Here is an 11,361-nt window from a genome sequence, read left to right on the forward strand (position 1 = left end):
TCTTCCATCTCTCATGATATTTCTCTTCATCATTCTGCCTGTGTTTCCCTTTGACCATCTCACATCCCAACTCTGCAAGAGAGATGATGTGATGAGCTCAGTTAGTCAATATCCAGCTCAGGTTAATCCTATTGAACAGAACTCTCAACCCAGGTTGCCTTGTATGCTGCTAGCAAATGTTTAGATCACTACTCTCAAATCAGGCACAGATCCTGGCTGAAAACAGTGTGGTGAAGGTGGCTGCATTGGGTGAGGAACTCATGTTTTGTCCAGTTATCAACAGTCGGGGTGGTAGAGTCATGTGGAATAGAACTGGGAGACCTATGTGTAGGAAACACTTGTAGTTGGTTCAAGAGGGGATTGTGTTATGGCAAATACTCAGATTTCTTGAAGGGTCAGTGTATGGGTCACATACCTTGCTTTGCCGATCTATTGTACCCTTCTAATTCCCTTCATGACCTGATTATAACCAGCCTGTACAATTCTAATTCCATCACTTGTTATTGTGTGACCTAGGAAAAGTTACTTAACCATTTTATATATCACTTCTCTTATGTAAACAATGGAGATAAAAATGATTCTTTGTAGGGCTGTTATAAAGAAGAAATGAGATGACCTGTGCACAAGTTCTTATAACCATGCTTGTCACATAGTAAGCAGTCAAAAATGCTAATTAATGTCATTATTATTGTAAGCTATGTGTTCCTAGCCTATGCTCAAAGCAAACAGAAATGCAAGTATTTGTAGAAGTTAATTGAAAGCAGTATCATATGCTATAGAAACATATGTTGATAATACAAAATTAATATTACAAAAATAAAAAACTCTGGCTTTTATTTTTATCTTTGTTTCTTATGATTTCACTGATGTATCAATCAGCTTTGAGGTAGTAGCTACCAATAACCGAATCCCACTAGCTTATGAACAAGAGTTTATTTCTCATGCACGCTACATATCGGGGGTAGCAGTGGCTCTGCTCCATATGTCTTCTCATACAGGGCCACAGATTGAGGAAGCAGCCCCTGTGGGGGACTTGCCTATTCTTGAAGCAGAGGGAAAAAGCAATAGAGCTGAGGGAACTCATGGTGCTCTAAAAGTTCTGCTTGGGCATGGTGTATGTCATATCAATCCACATTCCATTGGTCAAAATGTTACATGGCCAAGCCCAAAGTCAATGAGGCTGGGCACCCTTCTCCTTCCACAAGAAGCACTAGTTAGTCACATGGAAATGGATGGGGTTGGATAATCCTCTTACTGGGAAGGGTGATAGAGAATAATTGCAAGCAATTATACAAACTTCAGCAAGTGGACCTCAAAGGTACTTTGTTTGGGCCCAATTTTTATTTATTTTTTCTTCAAGAAGCAGTTTTGAAATTGTTTAGATGGCTCAAACAGGGATTGCCTTGAAGCTCCACAGAGACTTTAACAGATAACTGTGGGTTGTTGGTCATCTATGGCATGAATCTGCATCAGTTTAATAAAATTAATTATGAAAAATTGTTGTCTAGGTCAAGGAACTGTTAAACGAATAAAGAGGAGGTAAAAAGATACCTACAATATGACTGAGAGCTACAAGCACTAGTCAAATGTTTTGTATTTTGAAGCACTTTCAAATTGCAGCTGTATCCTAATGGATATATCAAGCACAGTCTCTTGAATGATTATCTTAATCATCATCCATCATTTACGTAAGTAATGTGTGATAAGACATGAAGACAATTCCCCTCCTCCCCTTTTTTGTTTTCCTATTCTCAGTTTGAGAGATTAAAATAATTAAAATGAATTTAAATTTTATTCTTTAAACTCTTCATTTCCTCTTAGCATAGAACATTGATTTCTGCCTCAGTGTTGGTTGCCTGTTTGTTTTTTTAAACTTCATTTGTTATAGACTGAATGTTCGTATGTTCCCCCCCTCCCCCAATTAATATATTGAAGCCCTAACTCTCCCAGTGTGGCTATATTTGGAAATAGGGTCTTTGAAGAGGTAATTAAAGTTAAATGATGTCATAAGGTGGGGGGTCCTGATTTGATAGTATTTGCGTCCTGATAAGCAGAGACACCAGAATGCTAGCACTGTCTCCCTGTGTACATACCAGGGAAAGGCCGTAGCAAGAAGGTGGCTGGCTACAAGCCAGGAAGAGAGAGCTCTCACCAGAAACCAAATCAGCTGGAATCTTATTCTTGGACTTCCAGCCTCCAGAACTGTGAGAAAATAAATTTTTGTTTAAGCCACCCAGTCTACTTATTTGTTATGGCAGCTGGAGCAGACTAATACATAATTCAACCAACAGATATTTGATGAGTGCCTGGCACTATTCTGAATGTTGGAAATACAGCAGTGATTAAGACAGACAAAATTGTTGACCTCATGGAGTTCATATTCTAGTGGGGAAGACAGATCATAAGCAACCAGTGAATAAATACATAACGTGATTCAACATACGAAACAATGAAACAAGAATGAAGAGTTAGTGAACGGTGAAGGAAAGCTCACTTAAACATGGTGATTGAGAAAGGCCTCACTAAGAAGGTGACATTTGGTCATAGACTTGGATGAAGAGAATAATACCAATACTGAGAAAAGAGTGTTTTGGGCAAAGAGATTGGAGATGTGGTCAGAGCTTAGAATTTACACGGCATTGTAGGATACTGTAAGGATGTTGAATTGTATTGTAAGTGTAAAGGGAAGACATTATATGATTTTGAACATAAATTTTGTGTAATATTTGTTTTAAAATTTCATCTTGACTGCTGTGTAAAAAATAGACAACAAGAGGCCAAAAGCAAAAACAGAGAGCCACTGAGTTGGCATGTTATTGAAATAATACTGGTAAAAAATGATGATGACATGAACTAAGATGGCAGCAATGGAAGTAGTGGAATGTGGTCAGATTTGGAAGATATTTTAAAGATAGAACCAATAAAACTTATTGATGGACTGGCTGTGAGTCATAGAAGGGAGGGTCGAGTCAAGGATGACTCCTAGACTTTTTGGCTGAGCATTTGGGTGAATGGAGGTCATGAAATAAGGAGGACTGAAGAAGTGGGCTGTGGGGTGGTGTAGAGACTGCTGAATTCATTAGTTTTGAAATGCAGGATCTCCACTATCGATCTCCAGTGGGATGTCAAAAGGTGGGCTGGAAATACATATTTGGAGTTCATCAGCATACAAGAGGCATTTAATACTACGGCCTTGGACGACATTGGTTGGGTCTGAATGTAGTTAGAGGAGACAAGAGTTCTGAACACAGGGATACCCTGATTTAGAGGTCAGCCAGAGGAGGAATTTCCAGCAAATGACACTGAGAAGCCGCAGCCAGCGAGGTAAGGGAAAAATCAGAAAAGTGTTTATCCTTGAACCTAAGTGACAATGAAGACATTTGCCATTTTGGCTCCAGGACCCCAGGCATATGCAGCACAAATTGAACTTTCCTGCGCTCACATTCCTGACTACGTGTTTTCTGATTCCAACTCTAGTCCACCTTGTCCAATGGCCACTTTCCTTTCAGACTGAGGAAAGGTGGCATTTGGCTTGTTCTCCTTGCCCCGCTGGAGTAAGTAGACCAGGTCACTCCAGGTAGAAGGGCACTAGATTCTGGATTGTATGTTAATAAAATATCTACTTTCTCCTCCACATTGACTCTCAGTGACATCAACTAAGAGTTGTTTAATAAATATCTTTATATAGGTTAGTTGAATGAGTGAATGAATTTCAGAGTGACAGAATTCATAACGAGAATAATAGAAAAGTTTAGAGATTCTATTCAGTCTCTGCTTTCCATACTTCCTTGTAACAGAGAATACAAAGCCGCTTCCTTCATGAGTGGTAAGTGGTGGGAGAGTGTGTGATATTGGAGCAAGGAGAATACCGTTCCCCCTGAGAGGAATCCGTGTTCCTGAAACAATGTTGGAAGAGCGTTACGGACTGGATGTTTGTGTTCCCCTCAAATTCCTATGTTGAAGCCCTAACCACCAGTGTGATAATATTTGGAGGCGGGGCTTTGGGGAGAACATCAAGTTTAGATGAGGTCATAAGGGTAGGGCCCTCATGATAGGATTAGTTCCCTTATAAGAAGAGACACCAGAAAGCTTGTTTCCGTTCTCTTTGTCTCTGCTATGTGAGGACACAGTGAGAAGGCAGCCATCTGCAAGCCAGGAGAGGGCCGTTGCCAGAAACCAAATCTGCCAGCACCTTGCTCTTGAACTTGCCATGTCTGTTGTTTATGCCACCCAGTCTATGATATTTTGTTATAGCAGCCTGAACTGGCTAAGACAACAGAATTTCTGTCAAGGTCACTGTATTGTTTTCCTAAAGTAAAGCTGTTGTAACAAATTGCTACAAACTTGATGACGTAAAACAACAGAAATTTATTTTCTTACAGTTCTGGACGCCAGGAGTCTGAAGTCCTGGTGTTGACAGGGCTGCACTTCCTTCAAAGGCTCTAGGGGAGCCTTGAGAGCCGTCCTTGCCCCTTCCAGCTTCTGGTGGCTGCAGGCTTTCCTTGGCTTGTGGTTGCATGGCTCCAATCTCTGCCTCTGTGATCACACTGCCTCCTCTCTTCTGTCTCAAATTTCCTCCTGCCTTTCTCTTATAAGAACATTTGTCATTGGATTTAGGGCACACCTGGATAACCCAGGGTGATTTTATCTCAAGATTCAATTCAAATTCACTTCAAAGATCAGTTAACTTGTACTGAGAAACTCTCAATTGTTGTGTCTTGTTCTAAGCCCTCTAATAAGCATGATATTGGTTAGTATTCTCAACAGCAGAGGCTCTTAAAGGTTAATTGCTCAAGTTCCCATCTAAGCTGATCTCTTTATTCCAAACCCAGTGTTTTTTCCACTCTTTCATAGAGGTAAGCCTGGGAAGGCAGGATTGGGGAAGGAGAGAGGAAGGCAAATATTGAGGTGTTAATGGCTATAGCCTTAACGCCCAATTAAAGATTTAACAGGAGGAGCTGGCTGGATGGCAAAATGGTTAAGTTTGTGCATTCTGCTTTGGCAGCCCAGGTTCTCCGGTTCAGATCCCGGGCATGGACCTATGCACCGTTTATCAAGCCATGGTGTGGCAGGTGTTCCACATACAAAATAGAGGAGGGTGGGCACGGATGTTAGCTCAGGGCCGATCTTCCTCAGCAAATGAAAGAGGAGGATTGGTGGCAGATGTTAGCTCAGGGCTAATCTTCCTCAAAAAAAAAAAAAAAAGATTTAACAGGAATTATCTGACAGCTATTTAGAGCAAGAAGGAGCCATGGCTAGTCTTGGAGTGGTTAGGAGCACTTAAAGAGTAGAGAACCTACCCACTTCACTAATATTCTTGAGTTTGGCCTATGTCAGGATACAGGTGGGCCTGATTGCTTAGCTGCAGCAACTGGCTGGGACCAGCTGAGGATAAGCGGGTGGGGGCCGGCTCACTACAAAGAGGTTCCACAGCTGGAGCTGCTCTCATGGGGAGGTGGTGTGGAGGCCAAGCTGCTGTGAACAACTGGGTGGCCAGTTGGTTGTGGTATGCACCAGACTGAAAGGGATGTTATTTACGGGAGCCAATTCCAGCTGGTGGTCATACAGGATGGAGGCCACCCTGCAGAAATGGCAGGAGCAGGGGTGGGAAAAGTGTGGATCAGGGATAGAGCCAAGCTTGGGTAACAAAAAGGATACCAGTTTGTGGAGCCATGAACCCAGTCAGGAATGAAGAGCAACCAAGTGTCAAAATGCGTGGAATTGTTGGCTGTGCATCTGATTTAACTCTTGTCTATAAAGAGGCAGCTGGCTAGGGCAGATACAGCATTTGACACTCTTCTGGTCTTGTCCCTGGGATTGTCTTTGGCAGATATGCTCTAGCTTGTTGTCTCTCCTTACTAATTACATTTTTAGGGGAATCAGAGGATCTAGGGTTTAAAGCAGGAATTACCTTTACCCCTTATATGACCTTAATATTTTTGATCCATAAAATATAAATATTTTTACATTCCACCTCTCTTTCTCACAGAGAGGCCGTGAGGATCAATAAAACAGTATACAAACGGCTTTCCTGAAAAGAATTGCTGTGTGATATAATCGCGGCTTGGAAAGGAGTTGGAAAGGTCCCGAATATCTGCTTCTCAGAGCATGAAAAACTAGTGATTAGCTATGGTAAATGAGAAGGCAGGAGATAGTTTTTTTCCCCCTATGAGAATGACTTTGGCTGCCCTACAGTCTTTAATAAGTATTGGGTCACTGTGCTGAAATTGTTGGCCAGAGATTGTGATATGACTGTTTTTGCTGCATTTCCACCTAAAACTATCCCCTTCCCATTTTTTCGGTTAACTTAGTTAATTCAAAGAAGAAATTCAAAACTTAAATGCTTAAAATGTATTTTGGAAATCCTTCTGGCCGTGATAACAAAGACATGACTTCGTTTGTTTGCCTGAGCACAACTGTTATCCTTTTCTTCCTTTGATTCGGAATTTTCTTCTCTGGTAGACAGAAATGTGGGCATAATAATGATACAGAAAAAGCAGAGCCAGTCACAACTCATGAGTTTTAATGAATTTTGCAAGATTTAGAAAATCAGATGGAATAAAGTTTCTAAACTGGTTTATTTAGGACTATACATACAGGTAAGAAAACATAAAAATGGAGCATAATGAAATTTCTGCTTGATTTGTGAACAAATCTGAGGGTGTCCTCAAGGGGGCCGTTTTGCTCCTTTGCCTCCATATTTAACTGAAAAGAGGCAATTCGGAAGACAACAAGTCTATGATGGCACTTTTCTGGAACTGGCAGAAACTCTTCATGGTGGCAGAGGAGGGGAGCAATGGCCAAATCCACTGAATCACTCCTTACCTCATCCTTTGATGATATCATGAAGCCTTTTGCCAATCTTTGGAAGTCTGTAATCTTTGGAAGCTCCATGCAGAGCTGTAATGTCATCAGACTTTATTTGGCTAACCCATAGAGGATGATGGAGTTGTATACTTTCTTCAGAGACATACCTTTTGCACTGCCCATAGCTCACTCACCCAGAGAATTTTACATTATTAAATAGAATACTTCACAAGGCTGAACTACATGTATTTGCATTACTTAACTAATGTCTGCACTAACCTCAAGAGCAGTGAGTGTATCTTACGGCTTACATTTGCCTGACTAAGTCTACACATCAAAGTAATATTTCTCAGAGCCAAAAAGACTACCCACAAGAATATTTCTGCTTCTACTCTTAGAGTTAAAGGGAAAAGACTTCACAGTTTTAAAAGTAGGCATGTTGTCTGTAATTTCTGCTATATCAAGTTCAGAAGTACTGAGTTTTAGACTCCAAGCACAATGAAAAATATAAGATTTAAAAGTAGACATTTATGTGTCTTCTAAAAAACTTTTATCCAATAATATGTCAACGTGTCAGACAGTCTGGTTCAATACTGGTTACTTGGCCAGCTTAACCTTGACATATTAAACACATTAGAATATTTTAATGCTGTAAAACATACTCATATCTGATCATATTTTGCTATACCATTATTAACAAAAGAAGAACGATAGAGGAAAAATAATTTGTAGAGTCTTAGGAAAACATTCCTTTCCCCTCTTCAAGAACCCCTCTGGCTGTGGTCTCATTTTTGTTGAATTGGTGACAAGTCACACTTTATAATGACTGTCTTAGAGATGGAAGTGAACAAATGTCCCTCTCCTTCACAGTTCTTTCATTGCTCTAGTTTTTATAGCACATATAACTTTCCAAATTACAATACAATTTACTTCTTTGTGACTGTTTTGTTTGTTTATTGGTGGATTAGTTTGCCAGGGCCGCCATAACAAAATACCACAGACTAGGGGGCTTAAACAACAGAAACTTGTTTTCTCACAGCTCTGGGGGCTGGAAGTTGGAGATAAGGTGTCGGCAGGGTTGGTTCCATTCTGAGGCCTCCCTCCTTATTTGTAGATGTCTGTCTTCTCCCTTAGTCTTCACATGGCCTTTCTTCTGTGCGTGCATGTCTGTGTCCCAACTTCCTCTTAGGACGGCAGCCATGTTGGATTAGGGCCCACCCCAAAGACCTCACTTAATTACCTCTTTAAAGACGTTATCTCCAAATGTGATCACGTTCTGAGGTACTGGAGATTAAAACTTCAACATATGAATTTTGAGGGGCACAGTTCAGCCCATAACCATTGGCTTATTTCCAGCCATAATAATATGGGTTCTGTGAGGTTAGGGATTTTTGTTTCTTTTGTTCACCTATGTATCCTAAGCACCTATATGAGTGCCTGAGACATAATAGGCACTCAATTAATATTTGCTGAATGAATAAATGAATGAATCTATCAATGAATGAAACAAATAAGTCAAGTGGCAAATACGTAAACCTCAGAGTTCTCTACATATAACAGATGCCACATTTGCTACTAAAGATCATTTGTACTTGAATCAGTAAGATTTGAATAGTCTTGGTTATACTTATTCTGGCATGTGAGCATATCAGTAACATTCGTGGCTAACGTCTGTAATTAGAAATAAGTACCAAATGAAATGCATTAATAATTTCAAAGTGAAATCATAAAATGCACATCAATTGCGGGGGAGAAACAGGGAACAGTAGGGGTTCTTTCAAGCCAATAAAACTTTAAGCGCAAAGATTTGTAATTAAAACTGAAGTGAATTTAATCTTTCCTGCTAATCACTCCCTCACTGCTAGCCTGTGTTCATCAAACTAACTGATGGCAGATGGAACAGATGCATGGTGAGATTATAGCTCCACTTTATGGCAGGGTTATAACAAATGTGACTTTCCGCCTATTGTATGCTTTAACATTCAGAAAATGCACTCCTTTGTTTTCTTCACACACCAAAATCGTTTCTTCTTTTGTGTGAGACTGATGAAAAGGAATCAAAGGATGATTTATATAAATCGAATCCATTTGGTTCCCTTAAATCAGTCTTAAATAAGCAGGTATTGAGTGCCAACTATGTGCAAGGTATTGTGAAAGACAGTTTGCTAACTTTAAGGAGCCTACAAGGAATTCTATAGCCAAAAGTTAAACACAATCATTACTCTTTTGGGCATATTTCAAAATTACAGTTTTTAAAGGGCATGAGTTTTGAAATTGAATTTCATGAAATTTGACTCTGTTTTTCTGTTCCAACAAAGGAAACTCAAGAGCAAAGCAAATAATATCTTAAAAAATTCCTTTCCAGAAATATAAAGCCTTTCCATTAGTTTTCTTAATGCAATTATTAAACTAAATTGTCATAAACCTAAATAATTCTCTTCTACTTATGGATTGGGAAGCATTGAAAAAAGCGAAGTACAAATTATTATTGTTAATGATGATACTATTGCTCTATAGTTACATAGAAGAATCGCGTGTGAATTACTTAAGGTTTGGGATGATTCATAGATGCAAGATTTAACTTACAAAATGAGAAGTGCAGCTTGAAATAAGTGCTGGGAAGCAAATACTCAGGTAATGTGTGATGCTTTTTAATATTAACCACTGCCTTGTTCTTTCTTAGCTTGATTCTCAATTCTATACCTTTCTGTGATACCAAAGTCATTTTAGCTCCTCCAATCCATATCAAAGAAAATATAAAAGATAGAGAAATCTCATATTTCAGATTTCAACTTAAATGTCATCTCTCTGTAAGGAAATTTTTGGATACCTCAATTAGCTGCCTCTTCTATCTGTTATTCTCTCTCTCTCTCTGTATCATTTATCTATGTACCTATCATTCTATCTGTCTATATTTGTATCTATCATATCTATATATCTATGTATCTATCATATATGTGCATCTATGTATGTATGTATATATGTATGTATGTGTGTATCTACCTACCTATATCATCTATGTAAAATGTTTATCATCTTGTTTTGCATATACACTTTAGATGATCAAGAACTAGGTTTGTCTTGGTAACTATTTTATCCCCAGTACCTAGTTACCACTACATGATATATGTCCCATAAATATTTGTTGAATATTAGTGAATAAATGGTTGTAAAATCAATTATTTAGCTCAACCCAGATTACAGACAAATATTTATTTAATTATCTAAGATAGATAGCTGACGTATCTCTTTTTGATGATAAAAATGAAAGGAGATTCTATAAATTTGTTGTCTCTTTTTAGTCCCTGGGTCTGGTCTGGTTTAGAACTGGTCAGAAAAATTATGAAGTGGGCCCAGCGTGTCATGTCCTCTATTATGCTTTCTTCCCTTTGTTCCTTTCCTTAATTTCTTAACATTCTTATGGGCTCTTTAATTTCTTCCTCATCAAAGGAAATGAGGTGAGAAGTCACTTTCACTTGGATATAAATGAATCAATAACATATCTCCTAAAGATATAGGAGTATCTCAGCTTTGAATAAAATGAGTGGGAATAATTCATAATTTTGTCTGACTGTAGGCATGCGTTCAACAAAGTTATTGGGGATGGGGTGTAAAAATTCTTCTCTTAAATTATAGACTTATAATCACACTATATTGTGTGGTTATATATATTGGCAGCTGAAGACTTTGGCACATGTCTGACTATGTTTGACTCTGCTGTGAAGGCAGGTTAAGCCATTCTGTGTATATTTTAAACTTTTTAATGAGTAAAGAATAAAATGAGTTCCACTGAAGGTAGAGAGATGTGAATGAGCACATAAATGTTTTGAAATTTCAGTCATCATAATAATAACCATTGCTTGCTTTCATATACAGAAAGGCAACAATTCAGGAAACTTTGTATATCTTAGACAAGCATAAGGGCCATTTTATCTCTGTAAATCTAGTTAGGTCTTTATTTGGCTGACTGTTTCATTTTGGCTGTCTTGAATCTGAAACCCTTCCTATACAGAGAGAGTCTCAAATGGGTTCCACCTCCCACAAAGAAACCAAGAGGGCAGATTCTCTCAACTCCCTGTCTGCTAGGGCTCAGGTAAGTGGCTTAGTCTCAGGCAAACAGATGTTCAAGCCCAACTCACTGAATCTCATAATTGGTTAAAAGGTTTTTAAGACAGTGGCAATAGTAGGGTTATATTAGGATTCTCCAGAGAAACAACCAATTGGGTAGATATAGAGGATATAGATGTAGACATAGATATAGCAATAGATATAGATATATAAAAGAAGATTTATTATAGGAATTGGCTCAAGTGATTATGGAGGTTGAGAAGTCCCGTGATCTGCCATCTGCAAACTGGAGACCCAGGAAAGCCAGTGGTGTAATTCAGTATGAGTCTGAAGGCCTGAGAACCAGGAGTGCCCATGTCTGAGGACAGGACAAAATAGATGTCCCAGACAATCAGAGAGCACGTTTGTCCTTCCTCCGCCGTTTGCTCTATTCAGGCCCTCAACAGATTGGATGATGCCCAACTGCACTGGTGAGGGCAGATCTTT

This window comes from Equus przewalskii, chromosome 27 (assembly GCF_037783145.1).
Source record: "Equus przewalskii isolate Varuska chromosome 27, EquPr2, whole genome shotgun sequence".
NCBI lineage: Eukaryota > Metazoa > Chordata > Mammalia > Perissodactyla > Equidae > Equus > Equus przewalskii.